The sequence below is a fragment of the Urocitellus parryii genome, chromosome 4 (genome assembly GCF_045843805.1).
Source record: "Urocitellus parryii isolate mUroPar1 chromosome 4, mUroPar1.hap1, whole genome shotgun sequence".
NCBI classification, from domain to species: Eukaryota; Metazoa; Chordata; class Mammalia; order Rodentia; family Sciuridae; genus Urocitellus; species Urocitellus parryii.
In genome coordinates, this window is record NC_135534.1 from 131,218,478 (window position 1) to 131,233,424 (window position 14,947).

Sequence of the window (14,947 nt, forward strand, 5' to 3'; positions counted from 1 at the left end):
AACTATAAAGTCTTAGAAAATATGCTGTGGAAATGTGCCCTTAGAGTTCATAATGTTTCACATCATCATGGAATACTCTAGAAAAACCACTATCACAACAAAACCTCAACAAGGACTCTACTTCCTGTTCATCTGCCCTCCAACAATTAGCAATTTTTTAGGCAGCAGGACAAATAAAGAACTCTGGAAATTCTGATGGCATTTCCTGTAGGGGACTTTATTTCTCTATTTTTATATAGACTAGTTATTAAATTAGAAGTTTGGAATATTTGCTTTTGTTTTTGTTTTTGTGCTGGAGATTGAACTCATGCATGCTAGACATATGCTCTATCACTTAGCTACAGCCCTAGCCCCAGAAAGCACAATTTTAATATCAGCTCTACTGGTGTTCTAATGAAATCAGGGTCTTTCAAAACAGAATTTGTTTCTGAGAAGTTGATTTGAGAAATCCAATGAAACCCAAATGCTTTGACCAGGCACAGTGGCGTATGCCTATAATCCCAGCACTCGGGAGGCTGAGGCAGGAGGATCACAAGTTTAAAGCCAGCCTGGGCAACTTAGTGAGACCCTGTCTCAAAATTAAAATTTTAGAAAAGGCTGGGGAGGTAGCTGAGTGATGGAGTGCTCTGGGTTCAATCTCCAGTAATGGTGAGGTGGGAAATAATCTTGAAGGCTTTGGTGGACAGTACCCACAGCTTGATTTACAGGATAGAGCAACTCGTCTCCCAAAGTTCACTGCACTTTTCCCATATCACTAATTTCATAGTGTCCTAGAGGTTAGGGAGAAAAAGTACTGTCTGGTTTACTGTGAAACCAAAGTCCACATGGATTCAGTGTGAGCCGATGGCACAGTCATTGCCAATACTCACAAAGTGATGCTCATTGCTGAGAGAGCACAGGGGGAATACTGAGAGACTGGCCCCTGAAACTTGCTTCCATATCACAAATGCAGAGGCTCTGACCCGAGTGTATGAATTTTCTAATAGTTGGAGCCCATCAATATATCCCAAAGGTGTCAGTGGACAAATTTAATATATCTTTTAACCTCTATTAGATATCGATATTTTCAAAGAGGACTTTTAGAGACTAAAGAGTCCTTGAAGGCCTAAGTAATGATTCTGTAAAACTTCAAACATCATGAGTAATGAAACGACTTTATTACACAAAGAAGCAGGCTTTTCGAAACTAACTCTTGACAACTAACTTCCCACAGTCTTTTTCAATTCAGACAGTGTGGATAATCAGCTGCCCATTCACCTTGAATATTTCTCATAATTTTTTAATACAAATCATGAATCAATGTAAGCTCTCCCAAGAATTTGGTTAACTCAGTTTCTGTGTAAATGTCCTTACATGAAGCCTCAACCTCAAGAATCTGAAATGATAGAAGCAGCACATCTCTCTGGGTCACCCACTCTATTTATTTTCTAGGGCTAGATGCTGAGAACTCTAAGAAATATAAGACATGCTTCCTGTCCTGAAGGTACTTGCATGATCTAAACAAAAATAAACAGTAAATCAGATTATCATTTGGCCAGTATAAATCCCCACAAAAACATAATAGCCCAACCACCAAAATCAACATTTCACCGATTTCCCATTGCATTTAGGACAAAGACAAACTTCCTAAAAGAGCCTGTGAGACTTTGTGTGCTTTGGAACACAGCCTTTTATCTGGCCCTAATTCATTTTGTTCTCCCTACACTGTCTTTCAGGTCTTTATCTGACTCTTTCCCTCCCACCCCAGGGCCTTTGAACAGTCTCTTTCCTGGGCCTTGAAGACTAGCCATCTCCAGGCTTCTTGCCCTAGATAATTCCTTTTCATCAGCAGCATCAATTGTCACCACCACCTTTATGCTTTCACTGCCCCCATATGCCTGTCATTCTTGATACTTTTCACAGTAGCAAATCTCTTATTGATTATATAATTATTTTATAAATGTTTCTGTCCACTTATATGCTTAGTCTTTATGAAAGGAGTTCAATAGATATTTGTCTAAGTAAGTATATCAATGAATGAATGAATAAATAAATACATGGAGCTACATAAATAAACAAACCCATACCTTCATTTTGATAATTGTAATTTAATAAAATTATTAAAAGTCTGAAGCTGTCTGTGCAAATGTGTCTACAATTCCTTCTATATTCACTGCTCGACACTTCAAAATAGAGTGAAGACACCGTCTCTACTATGTTGCCTACCGAGAGAGAGACAAGTTAACAAGTAATTATAACATGACGTGCATTCTAGATAAGATAAATCCAAAGTGCTACAGGAGAAGAAGGAACAGTGTCTGGGGGAGCTGAAGCCAACTTCTGAAGGAAATGACATGTGAACTCTTGAAGAAGAAGAACTGGAAGTGCAATAGGCAAAATATTGAAAGAAAGATTTGAAGCAGAAAGTAGAATGTGAAAAAGTAAAAAAGCTCTGAAGATCTTGGTAGAACCTGCAATAGCAGATTGTTTACCACTGTGGCTCAGGGTGTGTGGAATGGGAGTGACTTGAAATAGAATGGAAATTGTAGGCTGAAGTGAAACGACAAGGAGGTGATGAATTTGAGGTAAGAACTGGGACTGAATGCAGAAAAGAGATGTGGAAGAAGTGAGAAGAAAGTAGGAAATACCCTCCAGGCAATGATGGGGGTTGTTTAGGCATCAGGGACCACCATCAAAGTCACCCTTCATAGGGTAGTGTTTCCCTCACTTCCACATGACACCAAACACATGGCTGTCAAAAATACATATTTCAGGGACATGGTTTAACCCCACTGAATTGGTAATCCCAAAAGATGTGCCTAGATCTGTGTGTTTCACCAACACCCTGAATAAATCTTATATCAGGGAAATTTGAAAAATCTTCCCAAAGGGAACTCCCACTCCACCTTCAGATAAGACACATCATCCTTCTCCCCAGCACTGAACATTCAACCACAAAGATGACAGTTGCCCAAGAAAACATCAGCTTCAAATCAATAGTTTACATGATGACCTTTATTTCCAATATAACAATAAAATGTGACTGGGTTAGCCCAGAGAAAGTACCAGTGTAGTCAGCAGATCACTGGCAGAACTATGTACACTACTAAAGGAAAACCCCAGCTAATTATGCTCAAAAGGTAGGGAAACTGGACTGTCTATACAGAAGGAAGAATGTCTGTATACTTCTTCCATTAGCATAGTAGCTACAGGTGATTCCTTATGTCTCTAAACTCATTGGCTTCTCCCAATTGACTATCAATCAAATTATTAGTTGAGGTCCCAAGAGCCATGTAACCAACTGTAGAACATCTAAAATTCTTTCAACACTTACTTTTGGGACTTTTGGCAGATGAAGATTAAAAAAAAAGATAAAAGATACATAACACAATCCCCTCTGAGTCCTCCACATCCCTGTACTGGAAAACAAAAACAGTAACCCTTTCTGTGCTATTGAGTTTTCTGTGTCTGACATAGCCATACTGTGACATTTGCATAGCAACACTTCATTCAGCCCACACACTTTTCTGGAGACCATCTGGGTCAGCATATCACTATGCATGAATGCAGATATAAATTAAAATGTGGATATTGCAAGTCTGAACCATTTCTATTCGATTTTAATCTTCCTGGCCAGTCCAGTAATAGTCTCCAACTGCAGAATTCAGTGAAAAAGCAATGCAGTGGAATCTCCAGTTATTTATACAATTTCCTTCATAGTTAGAGACAGTTTCACTTCTCTGTGCCTCAGGTTCCTCACCTGCAATTCACTACAAGTATTTTTTTAACCTGTTTCATATAATACAATAAAAAGAAATTTGTAAGAGCTTGCATAACAGGATATCAAATTTCTTTGTTGGTATCAAACCATATTTAAATGGAAAGCTCTTATTCCAGTGGGAAAATAGGTATGATCTGGGATTCCCCCCCCCCATTTTAAAATCAGATGAACTCAGGCTAAATTTACAACAGGCACACAATTGAGGTGGGAGCAAATTGTTGGGAGGAGAAAGCTCCATCTGAAGTAGAACACTGGAGAGGTAAATACTACCTTGTCTGTATTTTATCTTTCTTTTCTAAAGATATTTGAATGTCAGAAAAGATGCTCTTAATAAAATATGACTTGTTTGCAAAAATGTTGGACTGATTTGACAAAAGAGGTTTGGAAAAAGAAAAGCAGTGAAAATAGAAAGAGAAAAAGGAATGATAACTGGCTATTACTGAACTGCACAGAGATTTCTAAAAACACCAGATATTGTAATTATTGGGCCACAGAGATTAATTTAAGTGAGGATTTCAGGGAATGCTGAGAACTGCTTTTTAAATGTCTGTTCTTACATTTGGCTGATGGTATAGCCACTCATGATTCGTGGGGTTTTCCAAGGTTTTTGTCCTTTGGTCCGCAACATAATTTCTCAAAGTGTGTTTACAACCGATGATGATAGGAATTATATGGAGAAGATAAAACCAGAGGGTTATGTCCAGAGCCTATGTACATATGAACACTCAATTTATTACAAAAAAAATGAAACTACAGACAGTGGGGAAAGAATGGTCATTCTAATAAATGATACTGGAACAGCTGGATATCCACAAGGGAGAAAAGAATATCAAATGGAAAAAAAACATGCAAAATAATTCACACTATGTGTATGGCATTTCAACATAAAGAAGTGTTTCTTAAAATGTAGGTTATGGACCACTTGCATCCAATTTGCCTGTGTGATACTTAAAGATATAGATTCCTGAACCTACCTTAGTTTCATTAATTCTCTGTAAATGAAGAATACAAATCCATGTTTTATCAATTCCCTTAGATGTTTTTCAGTTCACTAAAACTTAAATTTCATCTGTGTAGTATTTGGCAATTAGGAAAACAACTATCTGAATTCCAGTTTTGCCACTTATGGGCAAATTAGGTAATCCACCTTTATTTTGTCTTTTCGAGAGTAAAATGGTGATGATAATAATCTCATGGATTATTTTTGATGGCTAAATGAGATATTGTATGTACTGTGCTTGGTATAATTTTGGCTCATATTAGGCACTCAGTAAATATTAAAATTATCCATCATATCCAAATAAAATTACTGGAAATTATTTTTAATCACTTATAAAAATTTTTCAATTGTCAAAATATTAACTCTGTAAAGGTATTGCAGTATTATTACTGTATCTAAAGGGTAGCACCTATATCAAATACATGGACAGAGAAGCACAGAGTATTTGTTTGGAGATAATAACTATTCATTTGTACATCTTATTCAAGCCAGTCACATTCAAAGGTACAGCTTTAGGGTCTATGTGTGTGATACAGTAAGAAACATCTGCCCAATGGCATGCATAAGCTAAAAAAAAAAACTTGGTAATCAGTGTAACAGCAGATTCAATAATCAGCAAACATTTCCTGGAAGACAGCAAAGTTCCAGAGAGTGTACTGGATGCTGAGCTTTGAGAAGAAAAAGATACTTCCCTTCTCTACAAGGAGCATTCGGTCTATGGGATATCGTGGTATGTCATCCTCATATCTGCATATATTATACAGCATTCCTCAACTGATTTTTTAATTGTTGTTGTTGCTAAAAAGCTGGAAAACTGGAAAAGCCAGTACAGGATATTTATTTATGGCTATTCTTTCCGAATCAGAGATAAAAGAAAGGTATGAAACAGTACGTGCACTTGACTTCCTTTCCCTTCCTGTTCTGAAAAGCCAACACTTTGGAAGTTTGCAGATATTGCTACATTGTTCCCTGGCATCCAGCACTGCTGATAATAACTGTGATACAATGAATGGAAAAATAAAAGCACTCTGGTAGGGCCCAAGCTACCTTAGTAACTTCTCTTGTCTGAACAATGCTTGCTTTTTAGTACTAAGGAACTAAATATCTACACTGGGAAGTGAACAGCAAACTTCAGAAAGTAATGGGCAAAGGATTTAGTGCCCAACTGTGCCAAAATAGCCAAATCCAGGAGCCCTGAGATTCAAAAGTATTTTGCACACTGTCTATATTTGTTCCTAGGGCCGCCATAACCAAGTTCCACAAATAAGGTGGCTTAACATCACAAAAATTTACTCCCTCACAGTTCTGGAGTCTAGGTACAGTGATGAACACCTGTGATCCCAGTGGCCTGGGAGGTTGAGGCAGGAGGATCACAAGTTCAAAGCCAGCCTCAGCAATTTAGCAAGATTCTGTCTCAAAATAAAACATAAAAAGGGCAGGGGATGCGGCTCAGTGGTTGAGCTCCCCTGGGTTCAATCCCTGATACTGAACCAAAAAAAAAAAAAAAAAAAAAGAAGAAGAAAGAAAGAAAGAGAAAAAGAAAGAAAAAAATCCAATATCAAAGGTGTCAACAGGCCCATGCTCCATCTGAAGGTTCTAGGGAAGAACCTGTCTGTGCGTCTCTCCTGGCAAACCTTGACATTCCTTGGCTAGTGGTTTCATCACTCTAATCTCTGCTTCCATAGTCACATGGATGTGACTATGTTCCATGCTCTATCCTCTTCTAAGGGCACCAGTTATTGGAGTTCAGGTCCATCCTAATCCAGGATGATTACCTAAACCAAGTACTTCAACAAAGATTCTATTTCTAAATAAGATCACTCAATGAGGATTCTGGCGGACATAAGATTTTGTGGGAAGATCCAGCACAGTCTCAGAAGAGCACAGTCTTATGAGGAGATGGTTAGTTACAAAATCCAGGTAGGCAGGGATGTAGAAAAGGGGAAGCAATTCACAGGGTTGCCTTCCCACCTGATCCTACCTTCACTAACAGGGCCAACTTCTCCACTTGGCATGGAGAAAAGATAGGGATGTACATTCTAGAAGAGAGGCACAACACAGGGGGATTGCTCATGAAAGTGAAGGATGAGCCTAACAATTAGACCTGAGAAAAGATACCTACTGTGTGCCCAGCACTGTGTAAGTCACTTTCATAGGCACCAACAAGCTAAGTTGATATTAAGCCCTCACAACTGGGAACAGGTTTCCTTCAATTCTCTCCGACTTGACTGGCCACAGAGCTCAGGTCCAGATGACTTTGAAAGCTTGAATTACAAGTTTGGTTCAAAGGAATTTTGGTGAAAAATCATCTACTGATGGAAAGGCTGCCTTTGAAGACCTGACACCTTATGACAGTACCCTGGAGATCTAAAGAATACGGTCCTCTGAAGGCAGCGTTCAACAAGCTGTAAAAATTAGAGAAGATTTCATGCCGTGGAATTTCTATCACAGATATGGTTCTTAGTTCCTCTCAACCTTTGCAGCAGTTTGGGAGCTGAGCAGATGGCAGGCGAGGGATGAACCAAGTGGTGAAGTTTCAGCTGTAAAAGGCACTTCCTAGAATGACAATTCAGAAACTTATTTTCCCAACACGTATGGTATTGGCAGAGAGTTAGCAAATCCTTTCAGGAAAAGAAGGAGGCAGTGAGTCGGAATGAGGAATTCAGTTTGTTTAGGGTAGGTAAAGGCAAACACTACTGAGTCCAATTCTTTCCTTGTGTTTGGTAGTACCAAGACAAAGAGGCATGGTTTTGGGATATTAAATAAAAATTCTTAAAAATCTAAAGAATAGGGTCTGCAATAAAAGGAACTTCCAGCACATGAAGCAGCTGTCCTAATGTATTCTGAAACCAGTGAATAGTAGTGTCCACTAAGCTGCTCCAACTCTGGTTGGCATTTAAGACCCCTCTAGTTCCCAGCAATATATCATAAAGACAGAGCAAGGTTGTAGAAAGGACATAATCTGGGCTCAAATCTTGTTTCTGGTACTAAATACTGTTTGATCTGGAACAAATGATTTTTTTCCTCTCTGAGCCTCTGAAGTGAGGATGGCAGGGGGGCAGGGCATAATAGCCATCTCAAAGGATATTGTAAGAATTTCGTGTGATCATGTACATGAAAGTAACTGGCAACTAGCAGATAAACTGGTATCAGTTTTTCTTCACTTCTATCCTGACTAGCTTGACAGAAGTTCATCAAAATAACTGTCAGCTATTTCAAACTGCTTTACCTTTGGTTCATCCATAAATTTTCCTTTATATTCAACTTCAATCATAAAGGTTTATTTTCCTTGAAATTCCATAGGCTTTTTTCTGTGTGAATGAGGCAGTCAGGCTTGGCTTTTTGAGATTTTTAGATCATATATGTATACACACACACACACACACACACACACACACACACACGCACACACACACAATTAGAAACTATAAAGGTAGAGGTATACCCTGACTTACCTACTTACTTACTTAATCTCCTTGGAGTTATATCCTGATAAATCCATCATAAATTGGAAGTACCATAAATAAAAAATGCATTTTATATACCTAACCTACCAAACACCAGAGCTTAGCCTAGTCTACCTCAAATGTGCTCAGAACACTTTCCTTAGCCTACTTTCAACACAAAGCCTATTTCATAATAAAATATTGAGTGTCTCGTGTAATTTATTGAATGTTATACTGAAAGTGAAAAGAGAATGGTTATATGGGTATGCTTTCAAACCATTGTAAAGTCAAAAATTATAAACCAAGCCATCCTAAGCCAAGTACCATCTGTATTTGATATTCTGAAGTTACAAGTATATCATCACTTAATAAGGCCTGTTTGTTTTAACTAAATCTAAATCACTCAGGGACAATGAAGGTGTTATTGGTTGTGATTATTTCTGTAGCAAATAATAGAAGAGCTACCCAACCGGCCTAAACAATTAAGGGAATTTATAGGTTCCTGTAACTGAAAAGTCTATTAGACTTTTTATAATTGATCCAAGTATAGTTTTGTCCAGGTTCTGGCTAAATATATCCTGCAGTTCTCTCAGTTCTGCCTGCCTCTACACATTGGGTTTGTTTTGGGGCTAGGCTCATAAAGTAAGTGCTAGCAACGTGATAGTAGTTTCTCATTCACATCAAATGGCACATTAAACATCAAGAACCACTGTTCCAAGCTTCACTCTGATTGGGCCATCCTGGATCCAATTTCTGTAGCTGGGGAAATGCCATTCTCTGATTGACTTAAATTTATATCAATCTTATAACAAGGAAATAGAATTATTTTATGTGGTTTAGAGCAATCAGGACCTTCCTCTGATTCTGAAGAAAAGTTCCATCCATCCCAAATATCATGGTTCACTCTTTTTTTTAAAAGAGAGAGAGAGAGAAAGAGAGAGAGAGAGTTTTTTTAATATTTATTTTTTAGTTTTCAGCGGACACAACATCTTTGTTTGTATGTGGTGCTGAGGATCGAACCTGGGCCGCACGCATGCCAGGCGAGCGTGCTACCGCTTGAGCCACATCCCCATGGTTCACTCTTAATGAACCTGAAGTGGATGTGAAAGACACAATTTGAATGTCTACAAAATTTAAAAAAAAAATTTTAGCAAGTTAGTGCAGTTTCTTAAATGCTTCTTTTTATTTTTAAATTATCACTTATTTTGCTACATTAGATTCTTTCCAAATAAAATATCACACACTCACACTTCATCATCCAAGGGCAACAACAGACTGAGAGTCAACTAATATAAGGCAGGACAATAGCAAGAATTTCAGAACATCTAGGTTAAGGGTCTTGTTCCCCTCCCCCCATCCCCCACCCCAATTCCTCTCATTTTTTTCTTTCTCAATTTTCCCAATAAACTTTTCTTTTTTCTCACTTTCTTATTCCCATATATAGTCCTGTTTTTCTTTTCTCAGTATAGTTTTTAATGCATGCAAACATAAAGGATGTTAGGTTACACACTTCTGACATCTCCCAATTTTAGCTAAAGCCTCAAAACTGTTGGCACAGGTGATAGTTCTCTCCTATGATGGCAGAAATTTATCCTCTCAGGATAGTAAGAGGTAGCCAGCACTCATCCATTGCTCATTTCCCTAGTAGACAATAAAGCTACAATTCCAGGTACCTGTGAAGCTGAGGCAGGAGGATCATAAGTTCAAGGCCAGCCTTGGCAACTTCTCAAGACCTTCTTAAAATAGAAAAGGCTGGGAATGTAGTTTAGTGGATAGAGTACTCCTAGATTCAATTCCTAGTACTAACAAAAAAAAAAAAAAAAAGGAAACAAGACATTTGTTGAACAGAAAGTTCTCCAATGGTGAATTTATGTGTAGAGATGACAGCAATGTTCTCACCCACTCAGAGTCACTGGGGAAGGCTTCCAAATGACTGACTCAGAAATCCACTTGGCAGAAGGGGAAGCCGGGATCTTATTTCCATGCTGAATAGTTACCAAGGTCCACAACCTCGGAGCTTGGGAAGTACATGGAGGAAAGGAAAGAGTGAACAAATAAATATTGACTAACTTTGCACTGATGAACCCAAATTTGAGGTCAGAATCAAGCTGTCCATTAGGGAGGGATTAGAGTAAACTTTTACTGTGTATACAGCATGAAAAGATTTTTAGATTGAACTGTGCCTCCTAATACTTGGAAACAAATTTTTAGTACTATCCAAAAATGAACACTTGTGTAAGCCATTTTCAAGAAGTGAAGAACAAATTATCAGTGCAGAAAGAAAAAAAAAAGATCATCATTTGAAATTAGTCATGGAATCATTTTTTGAAAGCTTTACATTTTTAATGTGAATTTAAGAAGCAATTTCCTAATTATAGGCTATTTCATTGTTTCATAAATTCAGTGTGCAAATGCAAACAATCATATGTATCATATATGTAACATGCTTTCTGTGAACATGCCTACATATGCCTCAGTTGGGTCTACAATAATCTCAGTGCTCCAAGGGAACAGTTGAGAGCTAAATGAAGAGACTGTCTACAAAGATGTGGACAGCGCTAAGGGATACTCATACAACCAGAGATGGCTGAACTAGCAACACCTGGGACCCCTCAGCATGCTGTTTAAGTCAGCTTTTTTATGGCTGTGACCAAAAGGTCTGACAAGAGCAATTAGAGGAGGAAAAGTTTATTTGGTACATGGTTTCAGAAGTTTCAGTCCGTAGATGGCCAACTCATAGCTCTGGACCCAAGGTGAAGCAGAACATTATGGCAGAAGCATGGGGAGGAGAAAAGAAATTCAAGATACGGTGATACAGGAAGTAGAGAGAGAGCTCTGCTCACCAGAGACAAAATGTAAACCCCAAAAGCACACTCTCAGTGACCTACCTCCTCCAACCACACCCTACCTGCCTACTACTGGTTACCACCCAGTTAATCCCTATCAGTGATTAGGTTACAACTCTCATAATCTAATCATTTCACCTCTGAACAGTCTTTCATTGACTTACAAATGAGCTTTCTGGGGACACCACATATTCACCATGACATTCCTTAGGCCTTCAGAGGGAAAGGGAGGGAACAGTTGCAAACCACCTAGAAAGGACAGACGTGAATTTCTCTTGTGTGTGCTTTGTACACTGGCAGACAAGGAGCCCAGGCAGTGCTGAGCACAGAGCAGGATGGAGACCCAAGAAGCTCCAACTGGAGTTGGCAAATGGCAAATATTCAGAAAGTACAACATATTCCAAAGTTCTGAATTCTGGCAAATGTAATTACAATTGGGACATGTGATACCCAAATCACTTAAATCGGGTAGAATTTTGTAAAATCAAGCAGAATTTTCCCATTGAGTCTCTTGACAAACCTGGAATTCTGTTCCTAAAAGAAAAAAAAAAAAAAAACCCCAGGTCAATGAAATAAACCTTAAGAGTGTAGAAAATGTATTTTAACACAAACATTATTCATCTAAAATGACTATGTCTGAACACGTGCTAGAAAAGAATCACTAAAACAAATCTCAAAACAAAAATGCTGAAAATGGGAACTAAAAAATAGCAATCCTGTGTAAAACCACAAAAGGAGGCCACAAGCCCCAGGCCCATTTCATCCACATCAACACGTCAGTGTGTCCCATTAAAGTCCCACTTTTTTCAACATTTTTGCAATGACAGGCCCTCATTCATATATTTTCTGACACCTGCAGGCTAAAATCATTCATACTCCCAGGAAACATGAAGTTTTGTCCTTCTTTGTACCCCCCAAAATCACTTTCTCCCTTTGCATACTTTTCAATTACTCTCTGCACTCTTATATTTGCTAACTTTTACACAGATCATCAAAATTTTCTGCATCTCTGTTTCCTCTCTCTGATGAAATAGGGAAGTGAGTTCTGTACAATGGAACTGTCTTTCTACTCTCCCATTTGGTTCCCACATCTAAACATGCAAGACCTTTTCTCTTTCTACACTCAACTAAGCTCAGACTTCTGTGTTCTATTGCTCTAGAAAACTATCTGTCCTGACTATACCACCCCCTTACTTTCCGAGGAAATCCTTCAAGATTCTATTTTAATGTCTTCTCTCAAACCCTCACTAATCTCACCCCATTCTGTCCTCTACATCCAGCCTGGTCAACAGAATTAAACATCCCATCTCCTCTGCTCACCTGGTCCTTAGTCCACAAACTTTAGAACAGTCCTTGTCATCTGTCTTACAGTTGGCTGTTTGTGTGACTATCTTCCCCAATAGACTTTTAGTTCTGGAGACAGAAACTGTGCCATTTGTCTTTATATCTGCAGAGCCAGAAGGCTCATAATTTATGCAGAAAGAAAGAAAAGACCATCTGAAAAGGCTTTTGCAATATCTTCAAGGTTTTGTTAGCAATACGGTAACCCTTGAGTCCTCCCCTTTGCTCCACTAGTACCTCAGAGCCAGGGCTACAAGGCACTGGCAGACTTCTGGACTTTCCACTGTGACACTGGCAAAGATCCAGAAATCAGGTCAGGACCGCCTCAGAATCACTTTAAAACATTTACATGGTACAACATGTAATAGATTAAAAGGCCCTTTTACAACTTAATTTGTAACTAAACTCTATATGCCAAGTTGTCTTAAAATGAGAGGTGGTTGTTTATTAATAATCTTCCTGTTTATTAATGAGCAATGAGGTGGCTGTGTTTATGAACTAGGTTGTTGCTACAACACATTTACAGTTATAAATAAAACAAACTGCAAAGAGATTAGCAGTGGAAGATCTGAGGTTTTATTTGCTTTCACGAGGACTCTCCCTGTTGCTTCCTGCTGTACCCTAAGGTCTGTTTAGCCTAGACTAAGCAGCCCTCTCCAGTCCCATAAACACTTCAGCAAGCTCAGTGGCATGGTTTGCAGACCAGGGAGGCGACTGGTGTCATTTTGCTTTTAATAAACCCAGTTCTGAAGTCTTTGAGTTTCCTTTGCAGTCAAATAATAACAGAACCAAAGTGTAAGAGGAGATGTTGCTACCTATCAGCTTTCAAGAATTCCCTTCTGGCCCCACCCCTCCCCTTGAGTCATGTTTACTAAACACATTACACAGGTCACCCAGCATACAGTAAGTTACTTTTCTGTGCAGCCCATTCTTTTCTCAAACTTCTTTGTCAAGTATAAAGCGCTTTTGAAAAAAATCCTCTTGTTCTCCTGCCTGAGATAGGGACACCACTCCTCCATCAGCAATTGTTGACACACTTATACAACTACCCACCATCAAGAAAGAATTTTCCTTGATTTCTAAAGTAACATTAAAGTAAAAAGAGCGTTCTATTTAAAGGACCAAAGGCTTAGATCACAAACTTGGCTACCATACCAGAGCTGGGACTAGGTAAGATAATGGAGGAGTCTAGAGTGCAAACATTAGGCAGCCCTCATTTCCAGGGTCTCCACAATCCTGCTCAAGCCATTACAACACATATGGCTTTTTCTCTTTTTCATTGAAATGAAATTCATATAACATAAACTATTTTGAAGTATACAACTCAGGGTAACTTAGCACAATCATATTGTTGTACGACCATCATATCTAGCTCCAAAAAGATTTCCATCACCCCAAAAGAAAACTTCATACTTGTTAAGCAAGTACTTCCTGTTATGCCACCTCTCTAGCCCTGGCAACTTCATCCTTTCTGTCTCAATGGATTTGCCCATAACTTTTTTGCTCTGAATAGTAGTAATAATAGCTAATTCACCTGTGCCAAGACACCATTTGAAAAGTTTTATGTGTATTAATTCAATTAATCCTCACAAAAACTCAAAGAGTTGACCACTAATATTCACAGGTGTCTTATTTTAATATAATATTGTCTAATCATTATTTCTTCATCTGAAAAATGGAGAAAATAGCAACACACTAACAATTTGCCAACTACATTTGTGTTAGAGGCATTGTTTTTGGCCAGGAATGGTAGATAGGATTTCCCTCTAACCAACAGGGAGTGACTTCCTGTACCACAGGGGAGATGGATTCTTGGATAGATCCCTGGAACAGAGTATAACTGTTAACTACTGATGTCTGCAGTATGCAGAGGAATGGCTAAAGTGGCATAAATAACATTTATTTTCCTTCCTTCCTATATAATTGAGGAAAGAAAAAAAATAAATATAGACCCTACCTCAGTCCAGTAAAAGAGGAAAACAGTGTGTAGAGTGTTAGGAACAGAGGCATTATAGTCAAAAACAAAACATGTTCAGATCTCAACACTGCAACTCATGGATGTGCCTCGAGAAAGTTCTTAACCTTTCTTGTTCTCATTCCCTCTTTTGTAAAATAGATAAGAAATATAAGACATAAAGTTTTAGTGGGAATGGCATGAGATAATGTAAATAAACTGCTAAACACAGTATCTGATACACAGGAAGAACTTAATAAGAGATAAGGAAATAAAATTGTAAATATAATCTATTTAATATGCTTATAATATGTTATCTTATACCTTATGTATTATACATCTTATCATATATATTGATATATCTTATATAATATATGGCATCTTATATTTTATACACTATCATATATACATAAATAAATATATGTATATACTGTATAAAATATTTTATACATTAACATATCACCTCTCTTATTATCTATACACATATGTGTATATACACACACACATCTTTATAGAGAAATATAGATTCCTTTCCTCCTGTTTAGATGACACAAAATGCACACAAAAGAATCAAGTCTACTTGTCAGAGAGAGTTGGTAA